We start from the raw sequence: 21,006 nt of genomic DNA, 5'->3' as shown, positions 1-21,006 counted from the left end.
CGTATCCAGTGAAAGTTCTATTTCCTTAAGAGACAAATGGATGCAACTTGTGTTTTTTATACACCTCAGGAGAGACTCCTGAGTTAATTTCAGAAGTATGTGTTTACAGCCAAGGCCAGAAGGCCCATGACCTTGCATGGTAAAATCAAAGGCAAGGCCTGAGCATATTATGTCCTTAAGGAGATACCCTAGGGAAGGAAGGGTGAAGAGGGTGTTGCCTCCCTCCTCAAAGCCCATGACCTTGCATGGTAAAATCAAAAGGCAAGGCCTGAGCATATTATGTCCTTAAGGAGACACCCTAGGGAAGGAAGGGTGAAGAGGGTGTTGCCTCCCTCCTCAAAGAAAATTTCACAATTTTGCCCTTACAGAAGCCACTGTGGCTGGGGCAGAGTGCTGAGGGGAAGAGGAGGAAGAGATGAGATCACAGACATACGAGGTGGGCCCACCAACCTTACACACAACACATCCACAAGTTTTCATTTTTCTGCATCGTAAGAGGGAAGTGGAAAGCTGTCATGTTGCACCTCTGTGGACTCCTTTTCCAACCTCCAGTTCCTCCTTATTTCTTCCTCTCTGCCTTTGTCTTTTAATTAGTTTTTTTAAACTATTTTTTTATTGTGATGAAATATACAAAACATACAATTTGTCATTTTAACCATTTTAAGTGTATAATTCAGTGGCATTAAGTGCATTTACATTGTTGTGCAGCCATCACCACCGTCCATCTCCAGAAGTTCTTCTTCATCTTCAACTGAAATTCTTTACCCTTTAAACTCCCTATTCTCCCCTCCCCTTAGCCTTTGGTAACCACCATTCTACATTCTGTCTCTGAATTTGACTATTCTAGGTAACTCATATCAGTGGAATCATACAATATGATACAATATCACAAATACAATATTTTTCTGAGTCCCTGCTTTCAATTATTTTGAGTAAATACCCAAAAGTGGAATTGCTGGATCATATGGTAATTTTACGTTTAATTTTTTGAGGAATCACCATACTGTTTTCCACAGTAGTTGCATCATTTTGCATTCCCACCAGCAATACATAAGGGTTCCAATTTCCCCATATATTGCCAAAATCTGTTATTTTCTTTTTTCCTTTTCAGTAATAACCATCAATAAGTGGTGTGAATCTTTTTTTTTTTTTTTTTGAGGATGTTTGGCCCTGCAATAACATCTGTTGCCAATCTTCCTCTTTTTCTTTTTTTTCTTCTCCCCAAAGCCCCAGTACATAGTTATGTAGTATAGTTGCAGAGTGGTATCTCTTCTATGTGGGATGCCGCCTCAGAATGGCTTGATGAGCTGTGAGTGGGTCCGAACCCAGGATCCCAACCCGCAAACCCTGGGCACCTCCAAAGTGGAATTTGGGAACTTAACTGCTAGGCCACCAGGCCGTTCCCAGGTGTGAATCTTTTAATTAAGTTTTAAACACATAATTACACTTGACGTATATTTTTTTACCCCTCACACAAATTTATGTTGGCATTCAAGAGGCAGTCTGGAACTTGGAGTACCTACCAGGGTTGAGCAGACTTGAGGATGACCCACTGCAGGAATCAGGAGCAATCCAGCTGAGAGGGGAGACTTTACTCAGGGGAAGTGGTAGCAGACAAGTGTCTGTGTTCAGGTGAGCAGTCAGGAGGTAGCTCCACAAAGATTTCGACAGTGTGTCTTGTCAAAGAGAGTGTGAAGATCTCAGAAATGAGATGTATGGCAGGAACAAAGACCTCTGGAGACCCAGACAAGCTACTGATATCGTAGGAATCCGTCAGCAGGTGGGTAATGGTGGGCAGGAAACAGTCTGCGGAGGGGCCTGGCAAAAAACAAAGGGCTTATTCCTTAGATCTTCAGGACTAGATACAAGTTTCTGAAATAGGTACTAGGTAGAAACAGGAACATGGACACAAAGACAAAGCCAGATATCAGAACTGTGGGCCAAGGTCAAAATAAGGAACAAGGGTGAGTTGGTGCTAAGAGCAGGGTTTGAGGGATCCTGAAAACTCTCTTGCCTGAGCCTCAGATTGGAATAGCAAAACTGAGTCTACAAGGCCTGGGATCATGGCTCTCCAGCTCTGGGAAAGAAAAGGCTACACAGGCTGTGAAACAAGGCAAGGACTGAGAGAAGCAACTTCAGCATCAAGGTGCTCCAAGAACTTATTAGTAAGACTGAATAACAATCTAATTTTAAAATGTTACCCAGCCTCTCTTCAATATTAGCAACAATTGATTACAAACAACCAGACACAAATCAGCTGTGCTGTGAATTATCATTAAACATCAACTAAAACAAATGAATAAAGAAATTTCCATGAGTTAAAGTGTTTCACCAAATTTTTAATTCCAGTTACCGATTTGAGTTGATGTTAATTTCCAGTTTCATCTGTAGTCCTATTTTGCAGATGCCCTTTCTGATTGTAGCTGCAACCTGGGATGACAGCCATTTTTACTAATTTTTTTTTTATTGTTTTCCTTATTAAAAAAATCAAAGAATAATTCTAATATCTGAAATAAACTAATTCATTTCATTCTGTTTTATAACACTAAACTCTATGGAAGAAACTAACAATTGACGAATGTAAGTTTTACCACAATCTCTGCCAAACCACTCTGGTGAGGTGGACAAAGGCATTTAAGAATTCCAGCAAACCTTATAGTGATAGTAATTACACTGACATTTATTGAGAGCTCACAGTGTGCCAGGTAGGCATCATTCTAAGCATATGTAAACTCCTTTCGAGCACATCACATGTATAAACACACCAATCCTATAAGGTAAGTGCTACTATTATTATGGCCATTTTACAGGTGAGGAAAGTATAAATTTCAATTTTCAGTCAACAGCTGATCACACTGAGTTCTCCGGCAGCACCACATCTATAGATTCATTCCTTTCTCTGAGCGGCTGCAGATCCTCCTAAACCTTTGGTCGTTTATTTTCTGAAAGCCCAGTTCATCTCACCTCCCAATGCTGCTGGCTTCCAACACATCCCTCACTCAGGTCACCTAACCTCTTTCCCGGATCCCACAGAGGGACTATGTTCTCTTGCTAACAAGCCCATACCCGCATATAACCTCCAAGGATACTCCACATTCTGCAGTCAGACTCACACTCTTCCAATCCGATATTTATGGTCCTTTACAATTCCCAACCCAAAACCTGGGCTCTGGACCGATTTTTCAAGATTAAGAGAGGGCAACTTTAATTTTCAGAGAAAGGTGCGTCTGTTTTACAGTAGTGGATCACTTTTCAGAATATCTTTTTCTAGGAGTTCAAGGCGACCTCTCCACTATTTGGGGACACCGTCTGCGTGTAGATTTCAGGTCTCCAAAAAACTCCGCTGAGATTCGAAACCCGGGTCTCCGCTTTCTTAGAGAGGCTCTTTAACCCGTCAAACCACGGTGCCAGAAATACTTACTTGCTCCTGCAAGAAAAGATGTCTTGCTCTTTTTAGGGGCAGTTTCAGATCCAGTGATCTGGTTCTGAACAACTCTCGCAGTATGAAATCAATCATGTTTCCCGTCAACTAAGGACAACAGAGGATGCAGGGAAAGCAGTTATCTCGAAGATGGGATGCGGCACAACTTAAAACAGCCAGCCCCTCGTGAATTCATTTCACTGAAATACTAGTTAGAATCTACAATCTGCTTTGGAAACAAATTCAAAACGCACCGTAGTCAGCGTCCCTGACCCGGGGTGGAGGGGAGGACACATTATTACTCTTAGCTACCTCCCCTACCCGCTCCGCTCCGAACCGACCCACCTTAAACGGAACGTCTATATTTCCAAAAAGACAAAAACAACAAAACCTCCGAAACGTCTATTTTTTATAAATATGGAGAAAAATAGGTAAGAAAAGGAACGAAGTAGAATAGAAAGAACTGAAAATAGAAGCAATTCGGAGGCAGAGACAATCAGGGAGGGACTGGATGGGTAGAAGTTTTGATCCAGAAGGAGATAGGGAGGCGTTATTTTGTATTCAGCTGAGTGGTCTTCACCGAGTATAGAAAATTAATTCCATAGATCAGGTTGACAGGTATAGAAAACGAGGGCTTTCGTGAGACCTCGTGGCGCAACGGTAGCGCGTCTGACTCCAGATCAGAAGGTTGCGTGTTCAAATCACGTCGGGGTCAACTGTTTTAGTGCCTGTCGGGGTTACTAGTCTGTGAAGTGAAATGTAGACGAAGAAAAAGATCCCTTCCCTGCTTTCTCCGACCTTGGATGCCATCCTTATACTGTCTTTGAGAAGTAAATAAATAAATAGGCAGGTATATATAGTAACATATAATATTGTTATTGTATTTGGGGGCTTGTTTCTGGGCCTATAGAGAAGTTTTTCTCTTCAGTTGCAAACATTCTGAATGTCACTCTTCACCAATTCGTCCATATCCCCAACCCTCCCGGCCTTCTCTCCACGCTCGCCTCTGTGCCAACAGATCCATCTCTTCATCCACATCTCTCTCTCCAACCTCCAGAAGCTTAGCAGATCTTCTCAGACAACTAGTCTGGTTCGAGTGGGTGACCTAAACTCATCTGCTTCACACCTGGGTCAGCTTTTCCGTGCCAGAGAGGTTACACAGCAATCACATCCTTGGCTCGCTGCGATTCCCCTCCGCCGGCAAATCACAGAAGGAGTCAGTCCACTTCCAGAGGCAGAAAATCTGAACGCAGGTTTTGTTCGTTTGTTTTTGCCAAATTGAGACTACAGGGAACGAACCATTACATCAGAGAAAGTTAGTCCTCTGGGCTAGAAGTTCCATATACCCCCTAAAACTCTGTGTGAAAAAAAAATGTGCAGGAATATGTGTTTTTTTCTTACCTGGAGCTCAAGACCAACCCCCCACCCCTCCCCCCCAACACATTATGAGCCATCACATTACAGCGTGGAAGAAGCGGAAAGCACATTTATTTCGTCAGAGTCTATTATTTTGTATAGCTTAGAATGACTTGAAAACATGAGATTTGAGATATCAGCACAAATTTCGTTATAGATGTAATGTACACATGCACACTGTACTCAGTAAGGGACTTGATATCTAATCATGCCTTTGTGCACCGGAAGAGTATATACGAAATAATCTTTTTCCATTTCTTGTTAACCGTTTTTTTAGTAATTAGTTCAGGTTCATGGCCATCGCATTACAAAAGACAGATAACTGCTCTGGAAAAAGAGAATATGTTTAGTTCTGCAGATAAAAAAAAAAAAAAAGGCAAACCAGAGACAAGCAGAATACTAACCAAAAGTGATAATACCCGGTAGCAGAGTGGCGCAGCGGAAGCGTGCTGGGCCCATAACCCAGAGGTCGATGGATCGAAACCATCCTCTGCTAGAGTTTATGTGTTGCTTTTCTCCCCTCCAGGAGGTCTACTGAGAAATGAGGAGGAAGCTAGTGAAGTTGCCATGGGGACCTTTGGGGCAGGGAGTGGAGACAGGGAAGAGGCTGTTGGTTTTTGTTACAAATCTTGTGAAATGTTTGATTCTTTAAATTATATGTATGTAAAAAGGATAAAAGTCTAACAAAATTTGCTATCTGCCATCTGTATATTTTCTGTGGTGAGGTGTCTGTTAAGGTCTTTGGCCCATTTTTTTAAGCATATAAAAAGATGCTCTACATCATATGTCATGAGAAAAATGCAAATTAAAACAGCAATGAGATTCCACTACACACCTATTAGCATGTGCAAAATACAGAACATTGACAGCATCAAATGCTGACTAGGATGTGGAGTCACAGGAACTCGCATTCATTGCTGGTGGGAACGCAAAATGGTACAGCCATTTGGAAGACAGTTTGGCAGTTTCTTACAAAACTAAACATATTCTTACCACAGAATCCAGCCATTGCACTCTTTGTTATTTGCTCAAAGGAACTGAAACTTATATGGACACAAAAACCTGCACACGGATGTTTATAGCAACAATAATCATAATTGCCAAAACTTGGAAGCAACCAAGATGCCTTGCAGTGGATGAATGGACAAATAAACTGTAGTACATCCAGACACCAGAATATTATTCAGCATTAAAAAGAAATGAGCTACCAAACCATGGAAAAACATGGAAGAACCTTAAATGTATATTACTAAGTGAAAGCAGCCAATCTGAAAGGCTACATACTGTATAATTCCAACTATATGACATTCTGGAAAAGGAGAAACTATGCAGATGGTAAAATGATCAGTGGTTGCCAGGAGTTCGTTAGAGGAGGAAGGATGAATAGGCAGAGCACAGAAGATTTTTTAGGCAGTGAAAATACTCCGCATGATACTATAGTGATGGATACATGTCATTATGCGTTTGTCCAAACCCATAGAATGTACAACACCAAGAGTGAACTGCAATAAGCACTATGGACTTTGGGTGATTATAATATGTCGATGTAGGTTCATCAATTGTAACAAATGTACCACTATGGTAGTGGATGTTGGTAATGGGGAGGCTTTGCATATGTGAAGGCGTGTGTACTTTCCTCTCAATTTTGCTGTGAACCTATCACTGCTCTAAAAAAAATTAAATCTTAAAAGAGAGAGACAGGGAGAGAAAGGGAAAAAATTGCTATCTAGAAATCTTCTCTTTGTGAAACTCCCAATCTTAACTCTGAAAGAATGATGCATTTGAAAGGTCTTCCCCTATTAAGTTTTTATCATCTAGTGTGAGAATTGGTCAATCAATTTAGCGATGTGATTTAAAGAAAATTTGTGTAAAAGAAGAGTGGTAAACTATAGCTGGAGCCTATGTTATTAACATACCTGTCATTTTGCGTAAAATGATATTATAAAACAAAATTAAAAATATTTTTAAAAGTATATAATACACAGGCCTAGGAAAGGGAAATTTGTGGAATTCCGAAGAACGTAAGCAAAACAACGAGCCAACCAGGAGTCGAACCTGGAATCTTCTGATCCGTAGTCAGACGCGTTATCCATTGCGCCACTGGCCCTACTGCGAATAACATTTGCCTTGAACTTGAGAAAAATGAAGTAGTCTAATTACTTTGTTACTCTAAATATGAATGTGTGAAATCTTTTCTTTCAACTTCCTTTTTTCTGGTCACCAGGACTCGAATCCAAAAACTTCAGAATTGAAAGAAAACAAAGGTCTGCTGGTTCCTTTGTCTTAGTTTACTCATGCAATATGATTCCTTCGTAGTCCATGAGAACTCCATATTGATGTAACTCGTAAAAAAGTCTGAGAACATGTTTAATACTTTGACAAGAAGCTTGTAACTGAACGTCAATTAGACGGCGCATACAAGACCGGACTGCGTAAAAACTAGATCCCGTAGTCGGCAGGATTCGAACCTGCGCGGGGAGACCCCAATGGATTTCTAGTCCATCGCCTTAACCACTCGGCCACGACTACAGATATTGGAGCCTCCTTTCAATATGCTCCATGTTACTATATATCATTTACTCTACGCTACTTCAGGATTTAGTAATAGGAGAGGGCAAGACAAAGGATCCCAGGTCCCATTAATAAAACCGGAGAGGAATCAACCAACTTCAACTCTAGTATGGGGTAAGCTGAAATGTTCTTTGGGTCTTTTTTGGAAAGTAAATCAGTGATATGTTGCAATAACTTTAAAAATCCTCATATTTTTGCCAGAGTAGAAAATTTATCCTCAATAAATAATCTGACAACGATGTTCTTTACAGATACCCTCTGTCTTCAGACACCTAATCCAGCACCTGGAATACAGTAAGAGCTCAACAAATGTCAGCTGCTGTTGTAACCATCACTTTTAAATTCAAGAATGGGGATCCACCAAAATGTTCCCCAGGGAAGCCTATCTCTTGTTTCTTCGTAAATCTCAAAACACTTTAAAGCAGCAGATAGAATATTTTTGAATGAAATAGGAAAGTAGAAAATATTTCTGAGAATCAAGTCCACTTCACTGTGTGGGGCCTTCTCTCACAAGTGGGAGAACAACTGTATTTGATACTCTGTGGATAATGGTTTAAAAATATTTGTGAAGACCACCTCTAAAGCAAGAACAGAGCCCTAGGATCTCCACATTTCTGAAACTACACAACCGTTCCCACAATCTTATCTGTATGTGCGTGTGTGTAGGTGTATTAGAGTGCAAGTAGGGGATTCTGTAATCAATACTTCCATTCTATGAACAGAGGGATAGGGCATGATTGATAAACAACTGCTTATGTGCTAATGGATTAGAAATTATCTCCAACCCAGATCTCTCTTCTGGGCTCCAGAATATACAACTGTCCTAGTTATTTCTTTCTTTTTGTTTTTTTTTTTTGAATTTTTTGTTTATTGCAGTAACATTGGTTTATAACATTGTAAAAATTTCAGGTGTACATCATTATACTTCTATTTCTGCATAGATTACATCATGTTCACCACCAAAATACTAATTACAATCCCTCACTGTCCTAGTTATTTCTTTTTGTATGTCCATGGGCATCTCAAAAGCAATACATCCCAAAATGAATGCTCCATCCTTTCCCCCCAAACTTGAACCTCCTCCGACAACCCAAATTTTTTGACAAGAAAAATACCCAGATACCAACACCAAAGACTTAGAACTCCTCTTATCCTTCTTCCTCTCCCTGACTCTCTCCCTACAGGCCATAGGTTAACCAAGCCTTCAGTTCAACCTCCTAATTATTTCTCAAATCTGGCTCTTCCTCCCAAGCCTCTGGCCCATTTTCTTAGATCAGGTTCTTAAAGTTTCTCATAGGAGTTATCACAACAACTTCATAGAAGTCTTTTGGCCTCCAGTCCCTCATCTCTGAACTGATTCATTCATTTCTTCATTCTTTCAATAATTTTATTCTGAGCACAATCACAGGCCAAGCACTTTGCTAGGTGCTGCTCATTCAACGGAGAGCAAGAAAAATATAGCCACTCCTTTGAGAGATTTCTAGAGTATACAATTACAGAAGTGAACATCTACAATTTAGGATGACAAGAGAGGTCCAGTGTGCCATTGTAGCCCATAGAAGAAGTGGTAGATCCCAATCGTGAACATCTTAGGTGGTTGCCTGGAGAGTCACTCATCAGACTCCAAGCTTCATGAAGAAAGATTCCGGTTCTACCTTCGTTATCTCTGAATGGGTAAATGGGTACTCAATAAATATATGTGGAATGAATCATATTTAAGCTCAGATCTAAAGGATGTGTGGGAGTGAGCTAAATCGGAAAGAGGGATTGTGTTCTAGACCTAAACCTCATAGAATATGAGAGAAACTGAAGAAAGCTCTGTCTTGCTGGAATATTGATTTTTGAAGGGGTACTGGGAGGGACAGCAATGAGAGAGAACACCAGAGATGTAGTTTAGGGCAGATTATGTAGGTAGGGCTATGTCAGCACTAACCTGTGTGTTCCTTGGAGAATGCAAATCTGATTGTGTCTCCTCCCTCCTTTAGTCTTTAAAGGTTCTCCATGACCTACAGGAAAGATCACAAATGGCATAGGAGGCCCTTATCATGGGCATCTATCGAAACTTCTCAGTTCCCTTTCTGGCCACTCTGTCAAGGGATCCTGGGACTCCTCAGGCAAGGAAGGATCTGCCATTCCTCACATGGCGCTGGTTTCTTCATGCTGGCCCTCTGCCTTGTCTCCTTGGAGCCCTGTGCTCTTCCTTCAGGGCCTTTGTTTAAATAGGACAGCCTCTGCCAAGGCTTTTTTAAAAATTCAAACTTTTATTACAAAAAATTTCAAACATACAAAAAAGTTGAAAGAATAGGGAATTACCTGTATACCCACCACCCAGATTCAACAATTGTTAACATTTTGCCAGATTAGTCTTATGTACCTTTTCTACAGAATCATACGAAATTCATTTGCAGACATTCTGACACATCACACCTATATACATCAACAGGTATCGCCTAAACACGTCTTATAAAACCACAATACTGGTATCATAACTAAGAAATCTAACAATTCTTTACAAAAATATCTACTATCCACTCCTTATTTAAATTTCTCTAATATGTCTTTTGGATCCAGTTTTTCTAACCAAGATTCAATCAAAGTTCATTCATTGCGTTTGGTTGTAACGTTTCCTTAATCCCCTTAGAGAAGTCTCCCAGCTTTTTGTTGATGTTGTTGCTTTGACATTGACTTTTTTAAAAGACTAAGCCAATCGTCTTGCAGAGTGTTCCACATTCTGATTTGTCTCACTGTTTCCTCGTGACTTTTAATTTATTCCTCTACTCAATAAACTAGAAGTTAAGTCTAAAGAATTGATTAGCTCCCTTTCATTGGTTAGATTAAATTCAGGTTAAAAATTTTGGGCTTGACACTGTGTACTTGATACAGTACTTCACATCAGGAGACTCTTATCAGGATATCCTACTGATAGGGAAGATAAAGTGGTGGTACTTTGAGACCATGCACATATTATTTCCCAAAAACTTTCCTAAGGGTTTTGAGATCGTTAATACTCTTTGCCTGAGTTTATTATTTCTCCGGGGATTGCAGATGATGAGTCTTCTAATTCTACCATTGTCCTACATTTATTAGAGGGTCCTTTTGTCAAACTTGTTGACAGTTTTCCTGCCTTTCCCTGCCCCCTAGCCTTTCCTAGGCTGCTTCACATTCTCCCTGTTATAACTATCTTGGAATGCAGGTAGGTTGACGTTAAATAGTGAAAGGCTCTGTCCGAGGTGTTTGCACTATCGTCGAGTGGGCAGAAAGAGCTTGAGAGACGTTATGCAACCTATCAGGTCCACAATAGTTCTGACACTCGAGTGTGCATAGGACTTACTTGGATAGCTGGTTGGAACCCAGATTCCTAGGCCCCACCCCTAAAGATTCTAATTTTGTAGTTCGAGGACAGCTCCGAGAGGGAAGGCGGACTGGCTGAGAAAGCTTGCATTTCTAAGAAGCTCCCAGGCGCTGCCGCTGGTTCGCGGACCAAATTTTGAGTAGCGCTGATCCGAATGGACAGTGTGGTGATATTGCGGAGAGACAGAGAGAGAGAAACACTTGGAGGGGAAAAAGAGGAAAACAAAGGAAGGGGTGTGGGGGAGAAATACACGGAGGATGAAACTATTAAGGTGAAAAGGAGATTTCTGATTACCTATTTTAACCGAGAAAATAGAATCATTAAGTGGTAGAATGAACATTCTTGGGCAACGTAGATAAAAATTGAGCAGCCCCAGAGCAACCACGAAGGGATTCGAACCCTCAATCTTCTGATCCGAAGTCAGACGCCTTATCCATTAGGCCACGTGGTCCTTCCACACAGTGGGCACTGCATGTGGAAAATTTGTTGAAAGAAAACAATCTCAGAGCTATAACTTGAACATAGTGAAATTATTATTGTAAATCAAGACATTTCTAACACCTCAAAAATCTTACAGTCTAGTTGGGGAAACAACTTAATGGTCAAAATTACTGTAAAGTTACAACCGAGATAACTACCAAGGAGAGGAATGTGATGCTACAATAACTAATAATAGAGGGCTTTGTCTTTTGATGGGAATCGGGGAGAAAGGCCAGAGCCAGGCAGGAACGCTTGAGCTGAGAGCTGAAGGAGAAGTCAGCGGATTGCTTTAGGTACCCTGGGAAGATCGTGGATTAAACACAAGAATTTACTTTTGCGCACTCCATAAATCCCACTGAAAACAACTCTAAAACGTAAATTCAAATAGGACAAAAGATTCTGGAGAGTTGATAACAGCAACAAAATTTTGTGATCTGGAAAGCCGATTGAAGAGTGATAGTTGATTTGCCAGACACGAGAAAGCTGAATTCTAAACAAGTAGATCGTACATCGCACGATCTCCATCCTTATCCCCTATACCAGGTTCAGGAATTTTCAGCAGTAGCTTCGCCTGGAAACTGCCTGTTATGGAGCTGAATTGTGTCGTCCCCCCAACTTCATATGTTGAAGCTCAGAACGTGACTGTATTTATAGATAAGGCTTTCAAAGAGGTAAAGTAAAATGAGGTCATATGGGTGGGCCCTGGTCCAATATGACTGATGTCCTTATAAAAAGAGATTAAGGCACAGCCACACAGAGGAAAGACCATGTGAAGAAAAGAAGATGGCCATCTACAAACCTGCTGACAGGTTGATCTCAGACTTCTAGCCTCCAGAACTGTGAGAAAATAAATTTGTTGCTTAAGCCACCGCATCTGTGGTACTTTGTTATAGCAGCCCTAGCAAACTAATACATTGCCCCTCCTCCACCCCGGAAGAAGACTGGAAGTGTATTTGCTTCAGAGAGGAAGGTATCCGGTCTCTGGGCTGGAGCAGTGATTCTCAAACTTGTGCCTGCATCACAATCCCCTGGAGGACTTGTTAAAACAGACTGCTGGGACCTCCCCCCAGTTTCTGATTCAGTAGTCCTGGGATGTGGCGGAGGATTTGCATTGCTAACAAGTTCCCAGCTGATACTGATGCTCCCGGTCCAAGGAACACTTTTTGAGAAACACTGGGCTGGAGGAAGATCATGCACAGGGCTAGTAGAAAATGGTAGGAGGGTAAATAAATACTAGCGATTTGCTTTGAGTTGTTAATGGAATGGCGCATGTACGCTGTTAGAGACCAGAAGGCTCACGGATTTCGACTGAGAAGTGAGGGTGTCCGGAAGACACGCATTTACGCTAGGCTTTCACCAGATTGAGAATCCGGAGGGGCGTGCACTGAGAAAGGAGGGCGGTAGGGGGTGGCGAGGCCTGGCACCGCAGGGCAGTGCAAGGCTGGGAGTCTGTTTCAGAAGAAGAAGTCTAGTGAATTTATAGAAAAAGTAGTATTTCAAACTTCAAAGCCATTCTTATTCCTGTTTCACTGCGAATCTAAAGCCAATACGTACACAGTTTTTCTTAAAATAGGAAAATGTCAACAAGTGGAAGGACTGAACGTGAGAAACCACTGAGTTTCCCCATACGGAACATTTGGGTTTTGGGATTAATATTTCATCTGGTCAATTCCTTATCTTTCTCAACGAAGTATTAGCGAAGCTATGGATAGTGCAGAGAAAAATGATCACATCTACCAATAAAAAGATATAAATCTTTAGAACCTGGAGGAGAGGAGAAAGGATTGTTTAAATCCTAATATAAAATAAAAACTGCTTTTACCCATGACCTCGTGGCGCAACGGTAGCGCGTCTGACTCCAGATCAGAAGGTTGCGTGTTCAAATCACGTCGGGGTCAGTTGTAATTTTCTTTTGGGGAGAGAGAGAAATAAAAAGCAGGGCTACTTTCCTCTGAAGTACATGTAGTTGACCTTGAGACCAGTTAAGGCCTCCAAGACCGAGTTGAGGTAAAAAGAACAGATTATCCATTCTTATCAGAATTTCAGTAGGATGCATTTGTGATTCTACTTTTGCCCTTAGCTTGCAATTGGAATTCTAAAACCGGGGATGGGGGGAAGGTGGGGGACGGGCGGGACACGACGAATTCCCCAAACGGACAGCGCATCTTTTGCAATTTTCTTTATCAGAGAGATTTAATTTAAACACTCTCCTCTTTGGCATCAGGGAGTGCATAGTTTTCTGGTTTCCTTTTCTTCTTTGATAGCTTCTTTTCTCATCCTTTAGCTGTTGAGGACACTTCCCTCCACCAAAGCCCTAACATGTTGGCCTTTTCCCTGGCTCATCCTCTGCGCTCTTTGCTTCCTGACTGTTCCTTTGTCTTTCTGCCTACAACAATTCACCCGGCTTCTCAGCTTCATTCCCACCCCTACCCCCACTGAGCCAGGCTCCTGGAACCATCCTGGACACTTCCTCTTCTTCACTTACCAATCTCAGTAGGGAGTTCTGCTGAGGTTTACCTCCTAAAATGTTAAATCCCATTTATCCTCTTCTCTTCGTTATCCCAATGGCCTCCTTCCTTCCATCAGTATCTCTTGCCCCCTGGGAATTAACATGAACCTCCTGACTGCTATTCCGAGATCTCCTCTTGCTCAGTTAAATCAGTGTCCTTATTATGCTTGTTTTAATGAAAATCTTATTTTGATTCCCCCGCTTAAAACAAAACAACCAACTGTGCTGATTAACCCTCTGTCACACGGGCCTTCTTTCATTTCCTGCAAGGCATGTTGCTCCTTCCCTGGGAGGGCCTTTGTCCCAGCCCTTTCTTCTGTGAGGAATGTTCTCTCTTGTTCCCTGCGTGATTCAGACACTCATCCCTCGGTGGTCAACCAAAACAAAATGCCAGTTCCTCAAAGTGAGCCTGTCTTCCATCTCTAGATAAGGCCTTCCAGTTATACACTCCCAGAGCTTTACTTCCCAGACGTTTATCTCATTCCCTTCAACCATCTATACTCTTGCAATGTGCTGTTGATAAAGTTAATTCATATGCTGGGACCTACAAAATGGAGGCTGCCCCTGTGGCCGGCCCACTTCACAAATCTAAACCTAAATCAGCTTACATTTGCAGGAAACACCTGTCAAGGAAACCTAGCATACTCCAATCACAAGCCTCCACTTCAGCTCTACCCAGCTCACCCTACCCTAGAAATAGGACCTGCCAGCCTTATAAGAAAATCCCCATCTCCTAGGCAATCACACCCTTTTCCTGTATTGCCTCTTCTAATGCTCTATAAACTGTGCTGTTGCCCAAAATCCCTCAGGAAGAGCGCTCCACTGCTGTGAGGCACTGTACTCCCCCAATCCATGGATTGGTTTCCCTCGAATAAATGACATCAAACTAATTACTAAATTATTTGAGTTTTGTCGTTTGACATTGTTTATGATTCTTACCCCCTATAATGTATGCTCCCTGAGAGCTGGACCCTAGTGCCTAGCAAAGTGTCTGGCACACAGAAAGCATTCAGTTTCTGAGGAGCGACAGGAGAGGGCAGACTGTATGCTATTAACTTTACCATGGCTTTGCTAAACACTTTCTCAGAGATACCAGGGTTGTATGTCAGCAGCATGCTGGCTGGATAACTCAGTGAACAATGAGTTAAAATCATTCTTTATCATAAATGCCCTTCTTTCTTCATTTCCCATAAAATGAACCTATGCAACTGTAGAGAAGAAGGAAATAGTAGTCCTCTACCCTTCTAGGTTCTTATGGCTGGTCTAAGAATTAAATTGACATGAGACAGAAAAACAAGAGAAAATCAAACAAGTTTAATAGCATGTATACATGGGAGAAACCCAGGAAAACTGAGTAACTCACCAAAATGGTTGATGCCGCCACCTTAAATACCATCTTCAGCTAAAAGAAAAAGAGGACGTGGGGTACTGGTTTGAGACTCCAAAGGGGAGGAAAGCAATTCACATGAAGATGGAAAAGCAAATATTTGGTAAATAAATGTTCATCATGCTTTGCAAAGACAATGAGACGTGGGAAGAACTTTGATCAAATGGGCCTTGCTAGGTTCTTCCCTGTCTACCACACCTAGTTCATATTATACTATAGTTATCTATGGTATTAGCTCCTTTCTGGAACAGGCCTTCTATCTTAGATTCCTTTAGGCAGTTAGAGGAAGGTCAAAGTTTCTTCCTGAGTCTTTTGTTCTTAAAAATAATCAAGCCAGGGGCCGGCCTGTTGGTATAGTGGTTAAGTTTGCACATTCTGCTTCAGCAGCCGGGGTTCGCAGGTTTGCATCCTGGGCGTGGACCTATGCACCACTCATCAAGCCATGCTGTGGCAGGTGTCCCACATATAAAAAAAAAAAATTAGAGGAAGATGGGCATGGATGTTAGCCCAGGGCCAATCTTCCTCTGAAAAAAGAGGAGGATTGGCAACACATGTTAGCTCAGGGCTAATCTTCCTCATCTGGATAGATAGATAGATAGATAGATAGATAGATAGATAGATAGATAGATAGATAGATAATCAAGCCAAAGAAACACATTTTTGAGGTAGTAAATTTTGCTCCCCTAAGCAATGAAAGTGTAAGGCCAGTTACCCTACTAACAATGTACTGGGTTGCAGTGTTTATGCTACTTTTGGGGAGAAGGCAAAATAATTCTCCCTCTACCCATCTAGGTTCTTGGCTGAGACCTTCCTGTAATTAAAGACAGATTAACAGAAGAAAAACAAACAGAAGTTTTATAACACATATACCTCCTGTATACACGGGAGATACCCAGGAAAACTGAGTAATTCCTGGAAATGTCCCAAGCCTCCACCTTAAATACCATCTCCAACTACAGACAGAAGAATATGTTGGGGAATGAGAAGCCAGTTATGGGAGGTTATCAGGCAAAGCTCAGTAAAAGAGGGTATGGTTGTTACGCAGATTTAAGGCATTGCCTTCTCCATCGATAAGAGTTTCTAGAGTTTTAGTCATCCTCCTCCACAGGGATGGAGACAGCCTTATAAATAGAGATTTTCCTTATAAATGTAAATGTCTCTTACAAAAGCATAACTTCTATTCGGTTTTCAGAACTTCTCCTGTGTCTGCTCTTTCTTAAAAATAATCAGCCTAAAATAATCTTTATGCCAAAAAGGCATATTTTGGGGTCACAAATTCTGTTGCTCTTCATCTAGTGCTAAACATATAGTAGGAGATGCTTAAATATCTGTTCAATGGAGTAAGAACAGAATAAAAGAAAGAAGGATGGCATTATGCATGTTACATTGTTTCTTATAATTTATGATTTATCTTTATCATGAAAGATAAAGTGAATAGTTCAACTGTAATTGTTGGGCTTTTGCAACATGACACTGGATAACTTGTAGGAATCACCATTCAAAAATAACCTTGGTACTTCATTAGGCTTTTTCATAATCTGGATGAAATATCCCTTAAGACTACTTGCTTTCTTTACCTGATAGTGTTCAAGAGAAATTGCACTGGACACTCATTAAAAACAGTAAGACAGATTTTATTCGAGCTACTATAGTAGGGGAGAGAGACTTTGGTACATACACAACTGAGCTCAACTCCAAATCATCACAAGGACAGCTGGGGATTTACAGCAAGTGGGCAGAGTGAGGGGGTCAGTGGATGGAAAATGATAAAAAGGAGCTTGATTAGATATCAAAGATGAAGGGATTCTCAATAAACTGGCTTAGCAAGATTCTTGCTAAAACTGGACTCAACAAGCCCAGGTCAAGGGCTAGCTGAGAGGAGGGCTCAGAGGAACCTGACTAAAGTTTGGTCAAAGAAGGAGTCCTTGTCAATGGTAAGTCACCACGTCCCCTTCTTATTACTAAGTCACCCTCTGGAGACTCTCATGATCAGGATCAAGATGATCTGAACTGTGGCTAGGAATATTCCAGTTGGTAAGAAATTTCACATATTGAGGTATATGGGGTAGCTATTCTGGTTTAAACTTGATTTTGTCTGAACTAAAGAAGCCTGACTTATGGCCAAACATACATGGTACGTCTGCTTTAACCATTAAGATAAGGATGCATTAGAGCCAGTCCTGACGGTCTAGTGGTTAAAATTCGGCACTGTAACTGCTTTGGCGGCACAGGTTCAGTTCCTGGTCTCAAAACCACACCACCCATCTGTCAGTTGCCATGCTGTGGCAGCGGCTCACATGGAAGAACTAGAAGGACCTACAACTAGGATATACAACCATGCACTGGGGGGCTTTGGGGAGAAAAAAAAAAAGAGAGAAAGATTGGCAATAGACCTTAGCTCAGGGGAAATCTTTCCCTGAAAGAAAAAGAAAATAAGGATGCATTAAACATTATCTCAAAGTAAAGGAATGCACTCTTTGAAGATAAGAATGCATATTTCCCCTCCTACTACTCTAGTATCAGTACTCCTGAAGATAAGTTTCCTTTCCTGGACATCAAGGTCATGTTGACCTGCTAATCTGTAACAAAATATCTCTTTGATACTTTGATGAATGTGTACCCTGGGTGTGCTTGGTCTATGTTCTTTTTTGTTCTAAAAAGGTATAAAACTGTTTTGAAAACCATGCTTCTCTGGAACACTTTCTTCCTTTGTGGAGACTGTCTTCCCGGGCTATAATCCTCAGCTTGGCTTAAGTAAAATTCACCTTATTTCTCTCTTATCTGAAGAATGGTTATTGGTTATTTGCATCGAAACAGTCTTGAAAAGTTAAAAACTGCTCTCCACTTTAATAAATTATATTCTGATTTATAACATCATGCTCCTGTGAGTCTTACTAGTGAGAATCAGTCCCTAGGGCTTAATTCCCTTCAGGTGATAATTTCACTGGATTTTTCTCTACCAGTAAAGCTGAAGTCCAAACCCTATAACGGGTGACCACAAGGCAGTAATCATGACTTCCATAAATGTCATTTTTATTCTATCTCACTTACACACGGATTTCCCAATTTTAGATTTTCTATATGTATACTCTTCTCTTTTCACTAGATTTATCTTTGAGCCGAGCACCTGGGTCTCATTCCCCATCCCATTCCCAGAATATCTTCTAGTCAGAATATCTGACATACTGATATATTATAACCATATTTATTGACTCCAACATTTGGTAAGGAAATGTTATAATCTCCTCTGTTTCACTGTAGAAGCCAACATATTTCCATAAAATGTCAACCCAAACTTTCTTTAAAAAATTCAGAATACTAGGAAGCTGGCTTTAATTCCCCTTAGCAGGGGGCTCTTGCCCAGGAAGATAAAAGTTGCAAATAACTTTGTTTATTCCAATAATTTTATTGTTTATTCCAGGAATTTCTTGAAAGATCCATCAACTTCTCAGTAGAAGGCATCAAATGACAGTTTATCAGTTTATATATACTCTTTCAACCCCTGTGGTGGTTTCAAAATATGTCCATAAACAGGCTCCTTTCAAGAGATGGAGATGAACTTTCCTCCCTCTTGTGTGGGCTGGACTTAGTGACTTGCTTTGGGTGACTAGAATAATGTGGAAATTGGCAGTGTCGTACTAAGTCCTAAGAGGCTGCAGCTCCTCCTAGCTTTCTGTCTTGGATCACTTGATCTGATGTAAGTCAGCTGCCATGTCAGGAGGACACTCACCTGTAGAGAGGCCCATGTGGTGAAACACTGAAGCTTCCATCCAACAACGAAGTGAATGAGTTTAGAAGAGAATTCTCCTGCAGCTGCAGAATAGTTGACAGTGGTGGGAAGTGCAGGCAAGGCCTGGAGGGGCAGCACTGTGAAAAAACAGTTGATATGAAGAAGAGTAAATCCTATGAAGATGAGGGCTCCAGTGACCTTCAAAAAGAAGTAGAAAATCATTATAAGCTTTCTCTGAGGGAAGATTTCTATCACTTCTGGAAGTTCTGTGAAAAACTTGATCCTGAAAAACCAGTTGATTCACTCTCCAAAAGCCTTAGACTTGGATTAATGGGGCCTTATGATATCGTTGCTGGAAAACATAAAACGAAGAAAAAATCAGCAAGCTTGAATTTTAACCTTAACAGATGTTACTATAATTCTGCTGAGTTCCAGACCATTATTATTGGAGATACTAAAACTCATTACCACATAGGGTATTTCAGGGATTCTTCTGATGAACCTCCTGCATATGTTGGTACAAATGAAGCAAAGAAAAATTGTATAATTATTGAAGAAGAGTGGGGATAAACTGTTTGCTACAGTCAAATAATTTTTGATAAAAAACCTCAAAGAAGTAACAGATATAAAGAAAACTCATCTCTTGAAAAACACAGATGAAAAACTCACATAATCAGCCAGAGAATTGGGGTACTCACTGGAACAGAGAACAGTGGAAGCAGATAAGAAAGTTGTGACAAAGACCTTTTGTGGTACAGGCTTGATTGTCCCTGTAGATAAAAATGATGTTGGGTGCAGAGAGCTCCCTGAAACAGATGCCCACCTCAAGAGAATTTGCAAGACAACTGTTAGGGCGCCAAGTGATGAGGAGATACTAAAAGCTTTTGCTCCCATTCAGGAAATGATGACTTGTATGCATTTTGCTAATGATGAATGTGCTTATGGCATGGGGCTTGAGTTGGGAATGGACCTCTTTTGCTATAGTTCACACTATTTTCATAAAGTTGCTGGCCAGCTTTTACCTCTTGCGTGTAATCTGTTGAAGAGGACTCTCTTGCAGAAATTATTGAAGATCATCTGGCAGACAGAAGTAAAGAGAACATGGACAAACCTGTAGCATGAGTGAGAGTTGGCTTTGTTGGATGTACAATATTTTAAAGCATGGGTATTAAGCTTGTGATTTTTGTTTTGCTTTTAAGGAATACAGAAAAGTAAATTGATGGAAACATCAAAAAAAAAAAAGAAAAAAAAGGAAGAGAATTCTCCAGCCCCAAGTAAACAGATGACTGTAGCTCCTGTCAACATCTTGCTTGCAACCTCATAAGAGACTCTCACCCAGGTAAGCCGTTACTGAATTCCCGACCCACAGAAACTGAGAGAGAGTAAATGTTTGTTGTTTTAAGCCACTAAGTTTTAGGGCAATTTGTTATACAGCAATAGATATTGAATGCAATATTTTACCTCAAAATCATCTCCTAGTTGTGTCTGCCAATCATAAATTATATCATGATCCTTATCCAGTCCTAACCAAGCCTCCACTTTGAAAGACTCACAAAAATCCAGATTGCAAAAATCTCGGTAAATAGCACATCTTTGCCCTATCTCCTCTGAGACACTATTAAGACTCCTGAGATAGTCAATAAACTCAGCTTTGCTCTTTCAATGAGATTTTTGGTGATATTTTGAGGAGGCAGCATTTGACAAATGGTAAATAAAATCTGAGGAAATAGAGTGCACATTATGAAGATTATTTTTACTTCACACACAAAGACTATACTTTGGATTTTTGTTCTAGAATAGCCCATACTGTGCAATCAATTCAGTACAACTAATATGAGCACCAACTATGTGCATTATACTGAAGATTTCTGTTTATAATGGAAATAAGTGAAAATTTCTGATTTTAAGTGGTTCATTAAAAAGTTACATGAAGTAAAAATCAGTAGCTAGTATTTATCTGGCGGTTTTATACTATTTTTCAAGTGGGTTTAATAGGCATCATTTTAATTTACCTTTACAGCCCCTGGAGGAATGCAGATCAACTACTCTAGGCTCCATTTACACATGAGTAAACAAGAACTAATAAATTATGTAACTTGACCAAGTTTATTTATATCTCTCATACTGTCCAGTTCTGTGT

General features: G+C 40.7%; 6 non-coding genes and 1 pseudogene across 6 annotated transcripts; 4 read left to right on the top strand and 3 right to left on the bottom strand.

Moving 5' to 3' along the window:
• The first annotated feature begins 4,064 nt into the window (after nt 1–4,064).
• Nucleotides 4,065–4,136, top strand: TRNAW-CCA (transfer RNA tryptophan (anticodon CCA)). The gene has a single exon. It is a non-coding gene; the product is annotated as a tRNA-Trp (tRNA).
• Nucleotides 4,137–5,261: 1,125 nt separating this feature from the next.
• On the top strand, nt 5,262–5,333 carry TRNAM-CAU (transfer RNA methionine (anticodon CAU)). Its single transcript has one exon. It is a non-coding gene; the product is annotated as a tRNA-Met (tRNA).
• Nucleotides 5,334–6,871: 1,538 nt separating this feature from the next.
• On the bottom strand, nt 6,872–6,944 carry TRNAR-ACG (transfer RNA arginine (anticodon ACG)). Its single transcript has one exon. It is a non-coding gene; the product is annotated as a tRNA-Arg (tRNA).
• Nucleotides 6,945–7,284: 340 nt separating this feature from the next.
• On the bottom strand, nt 7,285–7,366 carry TRNAS-AGA (transfer RNA serine (anticodon AGA)). The gene has a single exon. It is a non-coding gene; the product is annotated as a tRNA-Ser (tRNA).
• Nucleotides 7,367–11,138: 3,772 nt separating this feature from the next.
• Nucleotides 11,139–11,211, bottom strand: TRNAR-UCG (transfer RNA arginine (anticodon UCG)). Its single transcript has one exon. It is a non-coding gene; the product is annotated as a tRNA-Arg (tRNA).
• A 1,855-nt stretch (nt 11,212–13,066) lies between these two features.
• On the top strand, nt 13,067–13,138 carry TRNAW-CCA (transfer RNA tryptophan (anticodon CCA)). The gene has a single exon. It is a non-coding gene; the product is annotated as a tRNA-Trp (tRNA).
• Nucleotides 13,139–13,347: 209 nt separating this feature from the next.
• LOC101397934 (histone PARylation factor 1 pseudogene) lies at nt 13,348–19,988 on the top strand (annotated as a pseudogene).
• Nucleotides 19,989–21,006: the final 1,018 nt, after the last annotated feature.

Source organism: Ceratotherium simum, chromosome 13 (genome assembly GCF_057802395.1).
Source record: "Ceratotherium simum simum isolate JZ-2026a chromosome 13, ASM5780239v1, whole genome shotgun sequence".
Classification (NCBI taxonomy): Eukaryota; Metazoa; Chordata; class Mammalia; order Perissodactyla; family Rhinocerotidae; genus Ceratotherium; species Ceratotherium simum.
Note: the sequence above shows the minus strand (reverse complement) of the source record. Positions and strands in the feature narration are given on the sequence as shown.